This window comes from Ursus maritimus, unplaced genomic scaffold (genome assembly GCF_017311325.1).
Source record: "Ursus maritimus isolate PB19 unplaced genomic scaffold, ASM1731132v1 scaffold_24, whole genome shotgun sequence".
Lineage (NCBI taxonomy): Eukaryota > Metazoa > Chordata > Mammalia > Carnivora > Ursidae > Ursus > Ursus maritimus.
This window is the reverse complement of record NW_024424897.1, coordinates 45,385,433-45,403,484: the sequence shown is the minus strand read 5'-3', so window position 1 is coordinate 45,403,484 and position 18,052 is coordinate 45,385,433. Positions and strand designations below refer to the sequence as shown.

Here is an 18,052-nt window from a genome sequence, read left to right as displayed (position 1 = left end):
GTTTCATTGAGTCAGTAATCTCCTGTGACCTACATTCTTGAGCGTGGATTTTTTTGAGTCCAGATTCTATTTTAGCTTTCTCTTCTACTAACCCATCCTCCAATTCACTGATACGTTCTTCTGCCTCATTCACCCTGGCCGTCAGAGCCTCTAGTTTTGACTGCATTTGGCTCATAGAATTTTTAATTTCTGCCAGATTCACTCTCATTTCTGTCCTTAGGGATTCTATACTCTCCTTAACATTTTCGTTAACACTTTTTTCAAGTCTACACATCATCTTGACCATTGCTATTCTGAACTCCATTTCTGATAATTTTGTTATATCCATACCCATTAGTTCTGTGGCAGAGGCCACAGACTCATTGTCTTTTCTTTGCTGGGGGTGGGGGTTCTCCTTCTCATCATTCTGATGAGGAGAGGTTGTGGGGTTGTCCAGAGCCCAAATTATTGACCAGGACCCAGGCAGTGCGCACTTGTTTTATAGGGACCTTAGGGATTTGGGCTTCTTGATTTTTCAGCCTGCCTTCTGGGGGAGGCGCCTGCCATGCCAGTACTCAGGCAACCCTGTTTGGGTAGAGTCTCTGTGTCCCCTGGGAGAGGGGATGGGGATGGGCACACTGTGAGCCAGTATTTCCAGGCTTTTGTTCTCTGGCAGCTTTCCCTGGCAGTTTGCTGTGCCTCTTCTGAGAGTCAGAGTAGCAGTGGCCAAATCTCAGCCTCTGTCTCAGAACAGAGGGATCCCAGACCATTCTCCACTGATGTTCTGGCCACTTTAACTCTGTTTCTGTTGGTGCTGCTCAAACCTGCAGTGTCCCGGGATGTGCGCCTCACACCCGGCATCCCAGCCCTCACTCCAGGGCTGGCGCGTCTCTGCCCTTTGTGTTTCTAACACCGCCAGCCACCAGCCACCCCTGTGCTCTCCGCAGCTCCTTTTCAGTCTGGTCGCATGCATTCCCTGGCTCACGGTCTCAGTCCACTTTCTCGGGGGTGCCGGTCCACTAGTTCACCCGCTCCCCATGCAGGTGGCTACCACTTCCCGGTGCCCAAATGCGGCGGCTCCCTCCCCCTTCCGTTTATCTATAGAAATCTGTGCGCGGTTTCATGGTTCCCCGCTTCGTACCTCAATACTCAGCACTATAGATGTTCATTTGTAGAGATCCAGATGTATCTTCCTGCATCTCAGGCTGATTCCGTGGATGTTCAGGAAGGTCTGGTACCTATCCAGCTCGACTCAGGGGACCAGCTGAAAAAGGGGTCCCCTACTCCTCCGCCATCTTTACTCCCTCTCCAAGTGTCCAGCTCTTGATCTCAGCTCAGGTCTTGATCTCAGGGTTTTGAGTTTAAACCCCACATTGGGATCCATACCCAGCATGGAGCCTAGTTTAAAAAAAAAATCTAAAATAAATGTATTTGTAAATAGAGCAATATGGTGTCATCATCACACAATTGAGGCATATTCTTAGACAACAGAGTTAAATAAGCTACATTATCACTTAAATGCTTTCCTGCAAGATAAAGTTGCCCACTATCACCATTATTATTTAAAATTATACTAAAAATAAAATAATACTGAAGATACAAACCAAAAAATCAGGGGAGATAAAGAAATTAAAGAAAGAAATTTAATATACCAAAAGATTCCACCTATGATAGAGTAACAGGGTCTGGACTACCAATGTACGCTAGAAAACTGGACATAGGAAAAAACTATTTTCAAATATTGGACAACAAAGATTGCCAAATGGTAGCAAAGATTATAATACCTACAAGAAGGACAAAAAATGACATGCGATCCACCACTGGACAGATTTTCTGTCTGGAAGATTTTTCCAGACTGTAGCACAGGGAGAGAAAACCCAAAGACCATAAATCTCATTGAGCTGAAGAGACAGAGATCAATGTTAAGGGATACTGGGATGACTAGAATTTGCAAGGCAGAGTTATGGAGAGGAGGAGGTACACAGAAGAAGAATTATATTTATCAGCATAGGGATCTCAGTAAGCCTTCGGCTGAATATCAACTTCTGCATTCATAGGATGAAAGCCCTGTTAGGAAAGAACAACTTAGGACAGAAAAAAAAATGCTGGAAATTGCGCTACTAGGTATTTACCCCAAAGATACAAATGAGTGATCCGAAGGGGCAGTTGCACCCCAAGGTTTATAGCAGCAATGTTCACAATACCCAAACTGTGGAAAGAGACCAAATGTCCATCAACAGAGGAATGGATAAAGAAGATGTGGTACATATACACAATGGAATATTACTCAGCCATCAGAAAGGATGAAATTACCATTTACATCGACATGGATGGAACTGGAAGGTATTATGCTGAGTGAAATAAGCCAATCAGAGAAAGACAATTATCATATGATCTCACTCATATGTGGAATATAAGAAACAGTGCAGAGGATCATAGGGGAAGGAAGGGAAAACAGAATGGGAAGAAATCAGACAGGGAGAAAAGCCATGAGAGACTCTTAACTATAGGAAACACACTGAAGGTTGCTGGAGGGAAGATGGGTGGGGGATGGGGTAACAGAATGATGGGCATTAAGGAGGGCACATGACATGATGAGCACTGGGTGTTATATGCAACTGATGAATAACTGAACTCTACCTCTGAAAGTAATGATGTACTATACATTGGCTAATTGAGTTTAAATTTAAAAAAAATACTGGAGACCTGTACAGCAAATAATTCTCTGTGCTCACACTGGATAAAGAATTGTTTGAGCTCCCTCCACCCAAAATGTAGAGACTTTTCCATATACAAGGCATTCAGTAGAGATCCCAAAAGGGTTTTATAGGTAGGATTAAATTAGTCCTAAAATAAAGGCTATTCTAGACAAGACCTAAAAGAAGCTTTAAAACAGCTTCGAAACCATCAAACTAACTCACTTGTAACTTAACCACCAGCAGTAAAAGTCCCACACTCCTTACACAAACACAACAGGATCCGGTGTTCGACAATGTAAAATTCACAATGCCTGGCATACAATGAAGTATTACTAGACACACAAAGAAACAATAATATTAGGTCCATAATTGGGAGAAAAATAAGTTACAGGAACAGACCCAGAAATGTTAGATGATGAGACTAGCAGACAAGTATGTTAAAACAGCTGTTACAGATATACTTCATAAAACAAAGAACATAAATGAAAATAAGAACATATTAAGTACAAAAATAAAAGGAAAAAAATATTAAGGAAGTTATAAAAACTTTTAAAATATAATACATAAAATGAATATTTCACTGGATGAGATTAAAAGAGCATTTAACATTGTAGAGAAAAATATCAATGAATTTAAAAACATAAAAATATAACCGATAAAATAAACAATAAAATCCAAAAAGAAGCAGAGAGAAGAAAATGTCACAATAAAATTAACAAACTCTCAGTGAGCTGTGGTCTAATGACAAAATCAATAATATTAATAATAATATCCAATAATATCAGTGGTCTAACAAATATGTCATTGGAACCTCAGAAGGAGGTAGAGAGAGGGTCAAAAAATTATTAAAGAAATAGAGGCCAAAATATTCCATTCTTTTATAAAAACTACAAACCTACAGACAATAGAAGCTGAACAGCATCAAGCAGTCTAAACACACACACACACACACACACACACACACACACACACACACACACCAAATATGCAATATGCAACTTACTGGAAATGAACAATCAAGTTTTAATTGTAGCCAGAGGAAAAAAGAACCATTACTCACAAAGGAACAAAGACAAAAATGGTAGCAAATTTCTTATGAGGATATATGCAAACCAGAAGAAAAAGAAACACATAATAAGTGCTGAAATAAAAAACTTGTCAACTGAAAACTCTATGTCCAATAAACACCCTCCCTAGCCATCCATCCTACCTGCCCAGCAAATCTCCAATTCCCAGGTACACACAAAAATCTCCTTTCTCTACTTCTATGCTCAAGCTGACAAGGACTACCAGAGATGTTCCAAACTATGAATGTGCCATGACAAATTCATCATCTTCCACCTCACCTCACCTCTCCTCAAGGATCCTTTCACTCAACCTTGGCAAGTGCTTTCTTCTATTTTCTTCTTCAACACTTCCACACCTTCATTACACAACTCAGGTCCCCTATATCTCCCCACACTCGGATAATTACACTATCTCACAGTTGACAAGTTGCCCAATGTTTCCTGCAGTAGGAAATTGTATAAGGTTTATATTTCTTCTTTCATCAATTTTGGCCATTTCCGTTTTTAATGTGCTAGGGACGGAATTGTGTCCTCCCAAAATTCAATGTTGAAGCCCTTCCCTCCAATGTGTTGGTTTATGGATCTGGGCTTTTGGGAGGCTGGGATTACATTAGATCATGAGGGTGGAGATTTCATGATAGGATTAGTGCCCATATATAAGAACAGACACCAGAGTTCACTCTCTCTGCCATGTGAGGACCCAGCAAGTAGGTGGCTGTCTGCAAGGCAGGAAAAGAATCTTAATCAAAACCCAACCCAACTAGTATCTCAATCTCAGACTTCCAGCCTCTAGAACTGTGATAAGTAAATTTCTCTAGTTTCAGTCACCCAGTCAAGGGGATTTTTTAGTCAGGCCAAGCTAAAACAATATAACTTAAAATTAACAAATTGACAAAAAAAAAAAACCCTGATATTTATTTACTTTTCATATATCTTGGTATCTGTTGATGGGTCAACAATGTTATAAATACATACATAATTCATAATTTCACCTATTTATAATGTTGATTTTTATGGTCTTCATTTATAATCAACAATAACTAATTATATTATAATTTAGATTTTTACATAATTATGTGGTAATATACTTTACATTTCTATTGATAACAATGATCTAATGATTTAAAAATAAAATGCAATTGTATTCAAATATGAAATTTCACAATAAATGAATATTACAGTAAGTGGGAAATTGAAGTTATTATTTTTGAAATGATTTCAAAGAGTTTTTTCTAAAACATTACAATTATGTTTGACAGGCAAAATGAAATTAAAATAATAAATATAAAATTTTTACTGAATGAAATAAAGCTGATATTTGATTTCTTAAAATTTTAATTAAATTTGTAAACAAATCAAAAAATGGGCAGAAGATATGAACAGACACTTTTCCAATGAAGACATACAAATGGCTAACAGACACATGAAAAAATGTTCAAAATCATTAGCCATCAGGGAAATTCAAATCAAAACCACACTGAGATACCACCTTATGCCAGTTAGAATGGCAAAAATTGACAAAGCAAGAAACAACAAATGTTGGAGAGGATGTGGAGAAAGGGGATCCCTCCTACATTGTTGGTGGGAATGCAAGTTGGTACAGCCACTCTGGAAAACAGTGTGGAGGTCCCTTAAAAAGTTAAAAATTGAGCTACCTTATGATCCAGCCATTGCACTACTGGGTATTTACCCCAAAGATACAGATGTAGTGAAGAGAAGGGCCATATGCACCCCAATGTTCATAGCAGCATTGTCCACAATAGCTAAATCGTGGAAGTAACCAAGATGCCCTTCAACAGATGACTGGATTAAGAAGATGTGGTGCATATATACAATGGAATATTACTCAGCTATCAAAAAGAACAAGTTCTCAACATTTGCTACAACATGGACTGGACTGGAGGAGATAACGCTAAGCGAAATAAGTCAAGCAGAGAAAGACAATTATCATATGGTTTCTCTCATCTATGGAGCATAAGAACTAGGAAGATAGGTAGGAGAAGAAAGGAATAAAGAAAGTGGGGGTAATCAGAAGAGGGAATGAAGCATGAGAGACTATGGACTCTGAGAAGCAAACTGAGGGCTTCAGAAGGGAGGGGGGTGGGGGAATGGGAGAGGCTGGTGATGGGTATTAAGGACGGCATGTATTGCATGGTGCACTGGGTGTTATATGCAAGTAATGAATCATGGAACTTTACATCAAAAACTAGGGGTGTACTGTACAGTGACTAACATAATATAATTTTAAAAATTATATAAATAAATAAATAAATAAATTTGTTTTATGTCATAAAAAATAAAACGATTTTCAAATTTAGCATTCAAAGTTCATCCAGTTGCCAATGTATGCCAAAACATGTCAAATCATGTTTTATCCATGTTATATTGGCCTACACATATAAACATTATAAATAATATAAATAATATTTCAAAATGTTTTTCAATGGCTATGTGCAACTGTTACAGATACTGAACTGGAAGAAACAGGATGCTCAGCACCTAAGAAGCAGCACTTCATTCATGCAAGAATCCACTGCACACACACTATATGAAAGGGAGGGCTTGACAAGTTACTCAGTCTTTTCTCTGACCTCAAAGCTCCACTGATCCAACCCTTCCTGAACGCTGAAGCAGTGTCCCACCACCGACATCAGCAGAAGCACAGCACACATGCCCTTACAACATTAAGATGTAGTTGCTTCTGTCTCAAAACCTTGGGCAAGTGAAGTGATGGAGTCTTTCCCTGGGGCTTGACTGCTATAAATAGCAAGAGTGGTCTTTCTGTTTTTGGACCCTGCTATGCCAGAACTGAGCTCCAGATCCCCAGTAGAGGAGGTACCAATGTGTGTTTGTGATGTGTAAGAGCTCTCTCCCTGAAGCAGTGGATCTCAGCTGGGGTGATTATGCCCCCACCCCACACTGAGGCCATTTGGCAATGTCTGAAGACACTTCTGGTTCTCACAGCTGGGATGAGGAGTAACGCCACTGGCAACAAGCAGGTGGAGGCCAGGGATGTGGCTGAGCATCCTACAGTGCATGGGACAGCACCCACAACAAGGAACTGTCCAGCCCAAAATGTCAGGAGTGCCAAAGTGAGGCAAATGTGGTCCAGTAGAGGGGCCCATTTTGCCCAAGATTAAGGGCAGGTCTATAAAAGTCTGCATCAGGAGTGCAAACATGTTTTATTTGACCTGAAGAATATTAATTTTTATATCAATTGTTGTCAATATTTGAAGCTGAAAGATTGTCATAAAAATCTAAATGTATAGTTTATAGTTTAATAATTACACTTTAATCCAAATGTGTAGTTTAACAGAATGTGCTCCCAATAATTGGACCAGTCATCCAATGCTTTGCTTAATAAGTTGGAGACACCAAATGTTGGGCATCTGTACCCACAGAGGTCAGACATGGGGCCAAGTAGCTGGGACGTAATGTGATCCTGGGGCTATATTCCTACACAAAAGCAACCTCCCATGGCTCAGTAGCACTTTGACCTTTTAGACAGGGCATCAACTCTCCAGTTCATCAGCAGGTATCATTGCCTTCTTGGATTTCCTTTTCTCAGAAGAATATAATATTTACTAGATTCATAGAGATATCAAAAATGGAAAAAATAATTATGCATTTCTGGAAAAAGTGAGAATCTTTCTGGAATGTATGGCATACCAACATGTTTAATAAGCAAGCAAAGAGCACCTGTGTCAAACCTATTTTACATTAAATGAATCTTATAATGATCAGTTTTCAAAAAATTATGATATTTTAGAAGCAATATAAGACTGAAATTTTTAGTTTATTTTTCAATATGACTACAAAATGAACAATGATATTGTGCAATGCTGTTGTATTAAATGAAATAATTGCTGGACTTCACCCTTCTTAGAGATTTTGAGTAGTAAATGATGGTCTCTAGGATTTAGCAAAAATTATGTGCTTCAAAAGGAAACAGGCATTCATATGTCTTGCCACATGAGAATATAAACATAAATAATATCACTGAATTCACTATGTTTATTTGTGATGTTGATGAAAGGTTTGATCTTTTCAAAGAAACTTTGGGAAAGATTCCCAATAGACAGTATCAAGAAAGTAGCTATATATTTTTTGGAGAAAAAATAACCAGAATTTTAATGTTACCTGGTCAATATTAGTAAGCACTCTGATAGTAACAGTAAGATGATTAAACTTGTTTTTAAAAATTAAATCCGAAGTGGTAATATTTTGCATGACACCGCATGTGAGTTCATTTATTACAATATTTTTCAATGTTAAAATGTCAAAAATAAAATGCATAAGAGAATAGTAATTAATATCATGAATTGAAAATGCTCTCAAGAATTGAACCAGTTGGCCAACGCTCCACTTTAAAAATTGGATAAACAAGATAGCAACCCTCGGCACTACATGGAGGTCAGGCATGGGGCCAAAAAGGTTTTGGAAATGTTTAAAAAAAACAAGTTACTTCTGTCATACAGTAATTAAAAAAAAACAACTCTCATATCACTTGTGAAGATTTGATTCAATAACGTGGGCTTGACACTGAAAATCATGTAAACACCCTGAATATTTCTCTGCAAATACATTCACAAATAATTGCACAAATATATCATTCAATTGAAGGATTCCCTTAAGAAAATGTACTTTGAAAACATAATTTGGCAAAGAATGCAAACTACTCATTATAGCTAAAATACATTTACAGAAATGAAAACAATGAGTAATCTACATACATGAAATTATGGAGTTGAAGGATGAGTTCTTTTAAAATGTTCATTTATTTCCAATTTTTGACAATAAAATAACATTATATGTTATATGAATCTACTAGTTCACCTTTCCCAATTATTATGATGGTGTAAATGAAGAGGGAAAATTAAAGTTAATGGGACATTGTGCAATATAATACTGAAAAATATTATGACAACATTGGACTATCAGAATTCTGCTTATACCTCCAAAAAGTGGCCCTAATTATAAAAATGTTTGTACAAAGATTTGATCCATATTCAAAGTGCACGTGTTTGTGAATAGCTCTTGCCTATTACTAAACAGAAAAACAAATCTAAATATCACTCCCGCTTTAATGGACCCAAGTTTAAATTCTCCAGTAAATAATTCAAGAAAAACACAAAGGACTTCACACTGACTTCTTGGTCAGAAGAAAAGGTGCCAGGTTTTGCTTCCAAATCAAAGGAGTTACAAAAGCCAATAATGTACTTAATGATTAAGTATTTCTATTTTCTTTTAGAATTTATTTGATTTCAAAGTTAAAACATCAACCCCAGTGGCATATATTTTGAGTTATGATAGCGGCGTACTCCATGTACTAATAAAACCTTTGATCATATTCCTGCAGTTGATTTGTCTTAAATCTGATATACTTTACACTCATCTACATTAACTGTGTGGCCACTGGGGTATGGGTTTACAACTCCTGTTCTATACTTTATGATTATATATGAAAAAGATCATAATTCAACCAGAAAAACGAAGAGACGAAAGAAATATCTGAAAGTACGATCAACTGACAAGTGATGGAACTGAACAGATGCACCTTTAAATAGAGACAGTATGATTCTATGGTCTCAGGATGCAGTGTGGTGTAGTCGTGAGGACCCTGGGCTGTAAGCCAAACTGCCTAGGTTCCAGTCTGAATTTCTTACATGATGTTAGACAGTAAACTAACCTTTCTATCATTTTAGCTATAAAGTGGGGATAATAATAAGACCAACATCATAGAGGTGGTAGGTTAATAGATTGGAAAAGTGCCCGACACATAGAAAGCACCCAACAAGGGTTTGCTATTTGTCTTCTTTTAAAGAATGATTTTTCTGATCTGGCTCAAAAAATATAATTAGAGGCGAGCATATGGATGGAGAGAGGGAAATAAGAGGGTTTTTATTCATAGTGGAGCATCAGGTATATATAGAAGTTGAGAGCTCCAGGAGTCTCTGCTCTGTGAGAAAGAAAGGTTGGATTTTAATCTTTCTTCACTTGTGTGCATCACTGAGAATTCCTGGGTGGGAAAAAAGCAATGATTACAGTGATGCTTTAGGAAGATAATTCCTAAGGGTGCCTGGGTGGATCAGACAGCTGAGCAGCCCACTCCTGATTTAGGCTAGGGTCACGATCTCAGGGTCATGGGATCAAACCCCGGGTTGGGGCTCCGCACTCAGCAGGGAGATGGCTTCAGGATTCTCTCCCTCCACCACTCCCCTTGCTCTCTCTCTCCCTCTCTATCTCTCTCTAAAGGGGATAGATGAATCTTTAAAAAAAAAAAAGGAAGATAATTCCTAAATTGAAAGGAAAAAGGTATTTTGCACAAAGGTATATAAATCTTATTTTCAAACTTCAATTCCATCTGGCAAGAGGGAAATAAGGATTCAGAACAGACTGGTTTCTTACCCCCAACTCTACCTCAGAACAGCTAAGTGGTCATCGCGGTTTCATATTTGCCTTTAGCATGGGGTTTTATTTGAACAAAATGTTTGATGGCTTTAAAATTAAAGGGGAAAAGCAACTGATTTAGAGTAATACCCCATTATCAACATTACTATACCCACTGAATTAAATAATGTAAAAATCTCAATTGTTACCATTTTAGAGAGAAAGATACTTTCTTTTTCCAAAAGACTCTTCCCAGAGCTCCCTTCATGTCTCTGTTCCTCAGGCTGTAGATGAAGGGGTTCAGCATGGGGGTGACCACAGTGTACATCATAGCCATGACAGTCTCCTTAGCAGTAGAATTATTCGTGGATGGGCACAAGTAGAGACCAATAATTGTCCCATAGAAGAGAGACACCACAGAGAGGTGGGAGCCACAGGTGGAGCAGGCTTTGCGGATGCCCCTGGCAGAAGGAACCTTGAGGATGGATGACACAATCTGTGCATAAGACATGATGATGAGCAGGAANATGGGATGACAAGAACGAGCCCTCCCATGATAAATATCACCAACTCATTAACTTGAGTGTCAGAGCAGGCCAGCTTCAGCAGAGCAGACATATCACAGAAAAAGTGGGGGATTGTGTTGTCTGCACAGAACCACAATCTGGCCATGAGCAGAGTGTGTAACATAGCATGGAACATGGTCAGCACCCAGGAAAGCACCACCAGCGAGAGACAAAGCTTGGGGCTCATGATGGTGGTGTAGTGCAGGGGGAAGCAGATGGCCACATAGCGGTCATAGGCCATGGCCACCAGGAGGAAGCTCTCCAGGTCTCCAAAAAACAGGAAGAAGTACATCTGGGTCAGGCAGGCAGCATAGGGGATGGATGGGACTTGGCTCTGCATGTTCTGCAGCAATTTGGGCATTGTGACAGAGGAGAAGCAGAGGTCGGAGAAGGATAAATTGCTGAGAAACAAATACATGGGTGTGTGGAGGTGGGAGTCCAGGCGAATGAGGACGATGATGAGAAGGTTCCCCACAATGGTGGTAACATACATGGCCAGGAACAAGGCATAGAACAGATTCCACTGCTCTGGCTTGATGGGCAGACCCAAAAGAAGGAAATCTGAGACAACACTTTGGTTCCTCTCTATCATTCTGTGACTCTATTATATTTATGAAGAAAATAACAGACCTTAAAATCCAAGTATAAGAAATAAATATATGTCCATTGCATGTGGGCTATTGTCAAATGGTGGATGAGTGAGAATTTAGGCACAGGTGGCAGCTGGCTGTACTGAAACTACCCTATCAAAGTCTCCAAAGACATCCAGGTCTCTAAATCAGATGACAGCACATTTAACACCAATGATCACTTTTTCCTTTGTAAAACTCACTTGTCTCTTGGTAGTGGTGACACCTCAGCTTCATGTTTTTTCCTACTTGCCTTGCAATGCCTTCACCAGTCCTTAGAGAGCTTCCCCTCCCTGGTCATCATTTGAATATTGGTGGTCCTCAGAATACTGTCTTTCTATACTTACCCTAAATATGACAGTGAATCCCAAATGTATTTATTCAGCCCACATAGCTTGTCTGAACTACAGACCTGGGTGTTCAGCTCTCTGATGACCATCTTCCCTGTGTGTCTCACTGTCATTCTGAAACCAATCTTTCTGAAATTTAGTTTCTTGTCTTCCTTGCCCTGTAGGTGCTCCACTCCCAGTAGCTCTAGCTCAGTGACTGGCAGTACCACCTACAAGGTACTCAAGCCAGACTAAGAGCCATCCTTGAGTCCTTCCTCTCTTCACACTCGTCACGCATTTACTGTATGTTACCAATCTCCCTTTTTGCTCACTTCTCATATAGGGCCTGCTACCCATCCCACAGCCATCATTCAGGTCACTCAACTTTTCTCACCTGAACCATCACAACAAATCTGGTCTCTCCACATTTATTTTCACTCCCTTTTGTCCCATTGACATTATCCAGAATTGTTCTTTTTATAACTCAAACCCACTTGTGCCACTATTCTAATTGAAGAGTTTCCTCTTTCCATTAACATAAAGTCCAAAATGGTTAACATGACCTACAAAACCCTTTTATTTCATCAGCTCAATTAGTTCATGTCTAATCATCTCTCCACTTCAGGCATACCAATTATTTCTGATTTTCTCAAAGGCATCCTGCTGTCACCCACCATATCACATCATGTCTTCCATTACCTGACACATGCTGTCTGTATCTCATTCCATCCTGTCTTCTAGGAATTCACCCAGACCATTAATAGGGATTATTTGCTTTTTGCTAGACTTTAAGGGAAGGGAAAGGTTCTATCTTGTTCATTGCTGAAGCCTAAAATCTAGAACAATGTGTGGAGAAGGAAGGAAGGAAGGAAGGAAGGGAGGGAGGGAGGGAGGGAGGGGTGGAGGAAGGGAGGAAGGGAGGAAGGAGGAGGAGGAGGAGAAGGAGAAGGAAAGAAACTGAGGACTTCAGAGGGGAGGGGGTGGGGGAATGGGATAGACCGGTGATGGGTAGTGAGGAGGGCACGTGTTGCATGGTGCACTGGGTGTTATACGCAACTAATGAAGCATCGAGCTTTACATCGGAAACCAGGGGTGTACTGTATGGTGACTAACATAATATAATAAAAAAAAAAACATTAAAAAAAAGAAAATTTATGCCACCCAAGGGATTTCCTATTTGTTTCAACAGACACCAAAAATTTTGGAGGTTGAAATCATCCACTGACACTGAACGTTTCTAAATCTGAGTTCCGTTACCTAAATCTGTTGTGCTGATTTCCAGATACAGCACTGCAGACTGTCCAGAATTTCTCTCCCTGGGTCAGCATATTACCCCATCTTAAGATATCCTGCTCTATGTCTTACACTAATCTACTCAAGACAACACTGCCATCATTTTTTCCTTAAGATTTACCCCACACAATATCAATATTGATGTGGGAAGAAATTAGACAGATGTGGAAGTTGAGAGATCATGGAAAAGCAAAAAGAATGAAGATAATTTCCAGTCTCTTGGATCTACTTTCTGGTCTCCTCCAGATACCGTTCCCACAGTGTGAGTCAGGATTGACAAAAAAACAAGAGCATTTCAAAATGAGAAAAACATCTCTTAACCCTGAAGAGAGAGAAGAGTGCCCTCACTGCAGGACATTCACCAAGATCTTGGGGCTTAAACCAGGCATATACATGTGTTTTCATACTTGGACAAAGGCAAGAAAGATCTGTTACTATGTATTACTGGGGGAAGGATCCATCTCTGACTTCTCAGGAATTTCCTTTTCTGGGAAACAAGTGGGATCCATCTATTGTATAAAATACCTGATTAAGAGCCCAAAACAGTCAGATATCACTTACAAATGCTGCCATTGAGGAGCTATATGAACTCTACCTACTCCTTTCATTTCTCTACATCTTACCTGCTTCAGCTTTAAAATGCCAGTACTGACTTGTCCCTGCCAACCTCCCAAAGCTACTGTAAACTGAAATCTCTTTTGAGAAATCCCTTTGTAAAACATAAAGGACTCTGTTATGAAATACTTAGGAATATTATTTTAAATGGATATTGAATCTGGTGACATTAATGAAGCTATTTCTAAAATGCTGAGGTTTTTTTTAATGTGGACTGCCTGAAGAACAACCCCATAGAGTCACATCATAAAACCTCAGTAACCTGAATGCTAAGGTTAGAAGAAGCCTAAGGCATGTACCCTCCAGCCTAACTTACCAAGTATGTCTCAAGGTGACTTCAGGGCTTTTGCCCAGGACCCCTCACTCTTTTATTAATTATAAGCTCATGGAGACTCAGACTCTAGTCATCACCATCCCGGAGTCTACACCATCCCTTCTCACTTCTCTCATTCTGTCTTCCTGGGCCTGGGGGACACTGGGTCCCAGTGGAACCTACGACTTGAGGGGGAAAAACATTAAAGCAAATAAATTCTAAACCTCCCTGGGATGAATCCCCTAGGATGTCTAAAGCAGGGATTCTTAATTACTAGCCATGTTTAGGTAGGGGGACAGGCAACAGAGGAAACAGCTCATGCCCTAGTCCCACCAGGAATGCTGCCTTGGTTACCACAGTCCAGAAGACTTCTTCTTTCTTACTTCACTATTTTCACTCCTGAAGTATTCGCCCTCTGAAGTGTTTAAGCGTGATAACCTATTTTTCTGGAGAGTTCAATTATTGCTTCAGAAATATCATCCTGATGGTGACTAACAAAATATAATAAAAAAACATTTAAAAAATGAAAATAAAAAATTTAAAAAAAAAGAAATATCATCCTGAAAACAGGAAAGAAATGTTCTTTGTTGATCAGCTTATTCAATAACTGAGTCCCATAATTTATCCCTGCTACATTTAGGGAAGGTAACGGTGACTTATTTCCACACACCACTCGTCGGTTAGTGATAAAATCTAATCGCAGTCTGTTAACACAGTGCAGTCATCACCTCCCTACTTTCCTAGACAATCCCAGCCACATTTGACCATTGTGTTTTGGAGCCTGAATATCTGTGAGGCAACTGGATAAAGGGATAGATGGAAAGACAATGGTGTTCTCAGCAAGCTAAATAACATGTGCAAAGATTTAAGAATTAGAGATAACATGGGACACTCAGGAAATCTGAGGATGTTGAGGGATAGAAGGCAAGGGCTGGGGTGAGAGAGTCAGACAGAGGCCTGGTCAGGCAACATCTTGTAAGATGTGTTACCCAGGCCACCTGCATCCTCAGCAAAACATCTCTAAATGGTTTTAAGGGAAATTACATGTTCAAATTTCCTTTTTAGGACAGTAATTCAGATTAAAGGAGAACACACTAGCATTTAAAATAAGGAAGGCAGAGAAATCATTAAAAGGCTATTTTAGTAACCCAGGTTAGAGATAATGGTTACTTGAACCCACGTAGTAGCAACAGGGTTTCAAAGTGAATATATTAGAAGAATGTGTCACCTATAAATATCCACTAAATGTTTTAACCAAACTAACATTTCTTGACATGAGTCTCTTTGGAAATAAAATAAACAAATCTCTCCATCCATGTAGACTATAGTGGGTTGCATCAAGCAATGTGCCTGCTGCAATGATCATTTAAGAAATAAATAAATATTTAACTTTTTAAGGGACCTCCACACTGTTTTCCAGAGTGGCTGTACCAACTTGCATTCCCACCAACAATGTAGGAGGGACCCCCTTTCTCCACATCCTCTCCAGCAATTGTTGTTTCTTGCCTTGTCAATTTTTGCCATTCTAACTGGTGTAAGGTGGTATCTTAGTGTGGTTTTGATTTGGTGATGGGTAATAAGGAGGGCATGTATTGCATGGTGCACTGGGTGTTATACGCAACTAATGAATCATCGAACTTTACATCAAAAACCAGGGATGTACTGTATGGTGACTAACATAATATAATTTTAAAAATTATTTTAAAAAAAAGAAAACCAAAAAAATAAATAAATAAATAAATTGTAAATCATGAAAGGCACCAAAGAGTTGCAAAAGCAACAAAAAACTACATAAATTAGAGTTTCAGAGAGAGACAGAATGTTCTAAGATGAGGTGGCTAATTTTATGTTAGAGCATAAAATGCCCTAGGTCCTACAGGACTGAAAACCAAGAATCATCAAAGGAAGAGGCCTTCCTGAAACACATGTCTGGCATTTCTCTCAAGATTATTTGTCAAATTTTGAAGTTTCATGTAGCAAGAGGCTAAAGAGCTAGGGGGAAAAACTCTAAAGAGAAACTCCTATTATCTTTTAGAGCTGAGGAACTCATCAGGTTCTCAACCAAAAGCCTAGGAGAAACACACGCTAGGAAGTACTAAGTCTGCAACCCAGCCCTAAGCCAAAATCAATCCCTGGTTGTAATGAAGTGATCAATCCATTCACCATTACTGCATAGCAGGAAAGGGAGAACCATCGCTGCTAGAAGATGACATCATCTGGAGCCACAGCAATCCTAATATTAATAATATCCAGCATACAATAAAAAAGACCAGAAATATGGAAGAGGCAAAATACTATGGCCAATAATAAAGAGAAAAACAAAATAAAGGAGGAGGAAGAGAAAGAGGATAAGAAGGAGCAAAGACAAGCTGATTTTAGAGGTAGCAAACAAGGAATTTAAAATACAGAAATTAATATCCAAACATTCAAAGAAGAAATAATACCTATTCTCCTAAAGCTATTTCAAAAAATTGAAACAGAAGGAAAGCTACCAAACTCATTCCATGAGGCCAATATTACCTTGATCCCCAAACCAGGCAAAGACCCCATCAAAAAGGAGAATTACAGACCGACTTCCCTAATGAATATGTACGCAAAACTTCTCAACAAGATCTTGGCTAATAGAATTCAAAAGTACATTAAAAAGATTATCCATCATGACCAAGTGGAATTCATCCCTGGGATGCAAGCGTGGTTCAACATTCACAAATCTAGAAGGAAAAATCCAAAAATCATATGATTCTCTCAATAGAGGCAGAAAAACCATTTGACAAAATACAGCATCCTTTCCTGATTAAAACCCTTCAGAGTGTAGGGATAGAGGCTCCATTCCTCAATCTCATGAAAACCATCTATGAAAAGCCTACAGCAAATATCATTCTCAATGGGGAAAGCTGGAAGCCTTTCCCTTAAGATCAGAAACACGACAAGGATGCCCACTCTCACCACTATTATTCAGCATAGTACTAGAAGTCCTTGCAAAAGCAATCAGACCACAAAAAGGGATAAAAGGTATCCAAATCGACAAAGAAGAAGTCAAACTGACTCTCTTCGCAGATGACATGATACTCTATATGGAAAACCCAAAAGAATCCACTCCCAAACTACTAGAAGTTATAGAGCAATTCAGTAATGTGGCGGGATACAAAATCAATGCTCAGAAATCAGTTGCATTTCTATACACAAACAGTGAGACTGAAGAAAGAGAAATTAGGGAATCCATCCCATTTACAATAGCACCAAAAACCATACGTTACCTTGGAATTAACTTAACCGGAGACGTAAAGGATCTATATTCTAGAAACTATAAACCACTCGTGAAAGACTTTGAAGAAGACACAAAAAGATGGAAAAATATTCCATGCTCATGGATCGGAAGAATTAACATAGTTAAAATGTCCATGCTACCCAGAGCAATCTATACTTTCAATGCTATCCCGATCAAAATACCAATGACATTTCTCAAAGAACTGGAAAAAATAGTCCTTAAATTTGTATGGAACCAGAAAAGGCCCTGAATCACCAAGGAACTATTGAAAAGGAAAAACAAAGCTGGGGGCATCACAATGCCGGATTTCGAGCTGTACTACAAAGCTGTGATCACAAAGACAGCACGATACTGGCACAAAAACAGACACATAGACCAATGGAACAGAACAGAGAACCCAGAAATGGACCCCTGGAAGAAACATCTGGTGGAAAAAAAACAGTCTCTTCAATAAATGGTGCTGGGAAAATTGGACAGCTACATGCAAAAGAATGAAACTTGACCACTATCTCACACCATACACAAAGATAAACTCCAAATGGATGAACGACCCCGATGTGAAACAGGAATCCATCAAAATTCTAGAGGAGAACCTAGGCAACAACCTCTACGACATCGGCCAAAGCAACCTTTTTCACGACACATCTCCAAAGGCAAGAGAAACAAAAGATAAAATGAACTCATGGGACTTTATCAAGATAAAAAGCTTCTGCACAGAAAGGGAGTTAAGATGGCGGAGGAGGAGGCAGCCCACGGAATGGGAGAAGATATTTGCAAATGACACTACAGATAAAGGACTGGTATCCAAGATCTACAAAGAACTTCTCAAACTCAATACACGAGAAACAAATAAACAAATCAAAAAATGGGCAGAAGATATGAACACTTTTCCAATGAAGACATA

The 18,052-nt window shown here is 39.0% G+C and overlaps 1 pseudogene; it reads right to left on the bottom strand.

The window, feature by feature from the left end:
- Positions 1-10,340: 10,340 nt before the first annotated feature.
- On the bottom strand, positions 10,341-12,371 carry LOC103667380 (annotated as a pseudogene).
- Positions 12,372-18,052: the final 5,681 nt, after the last annotated feature.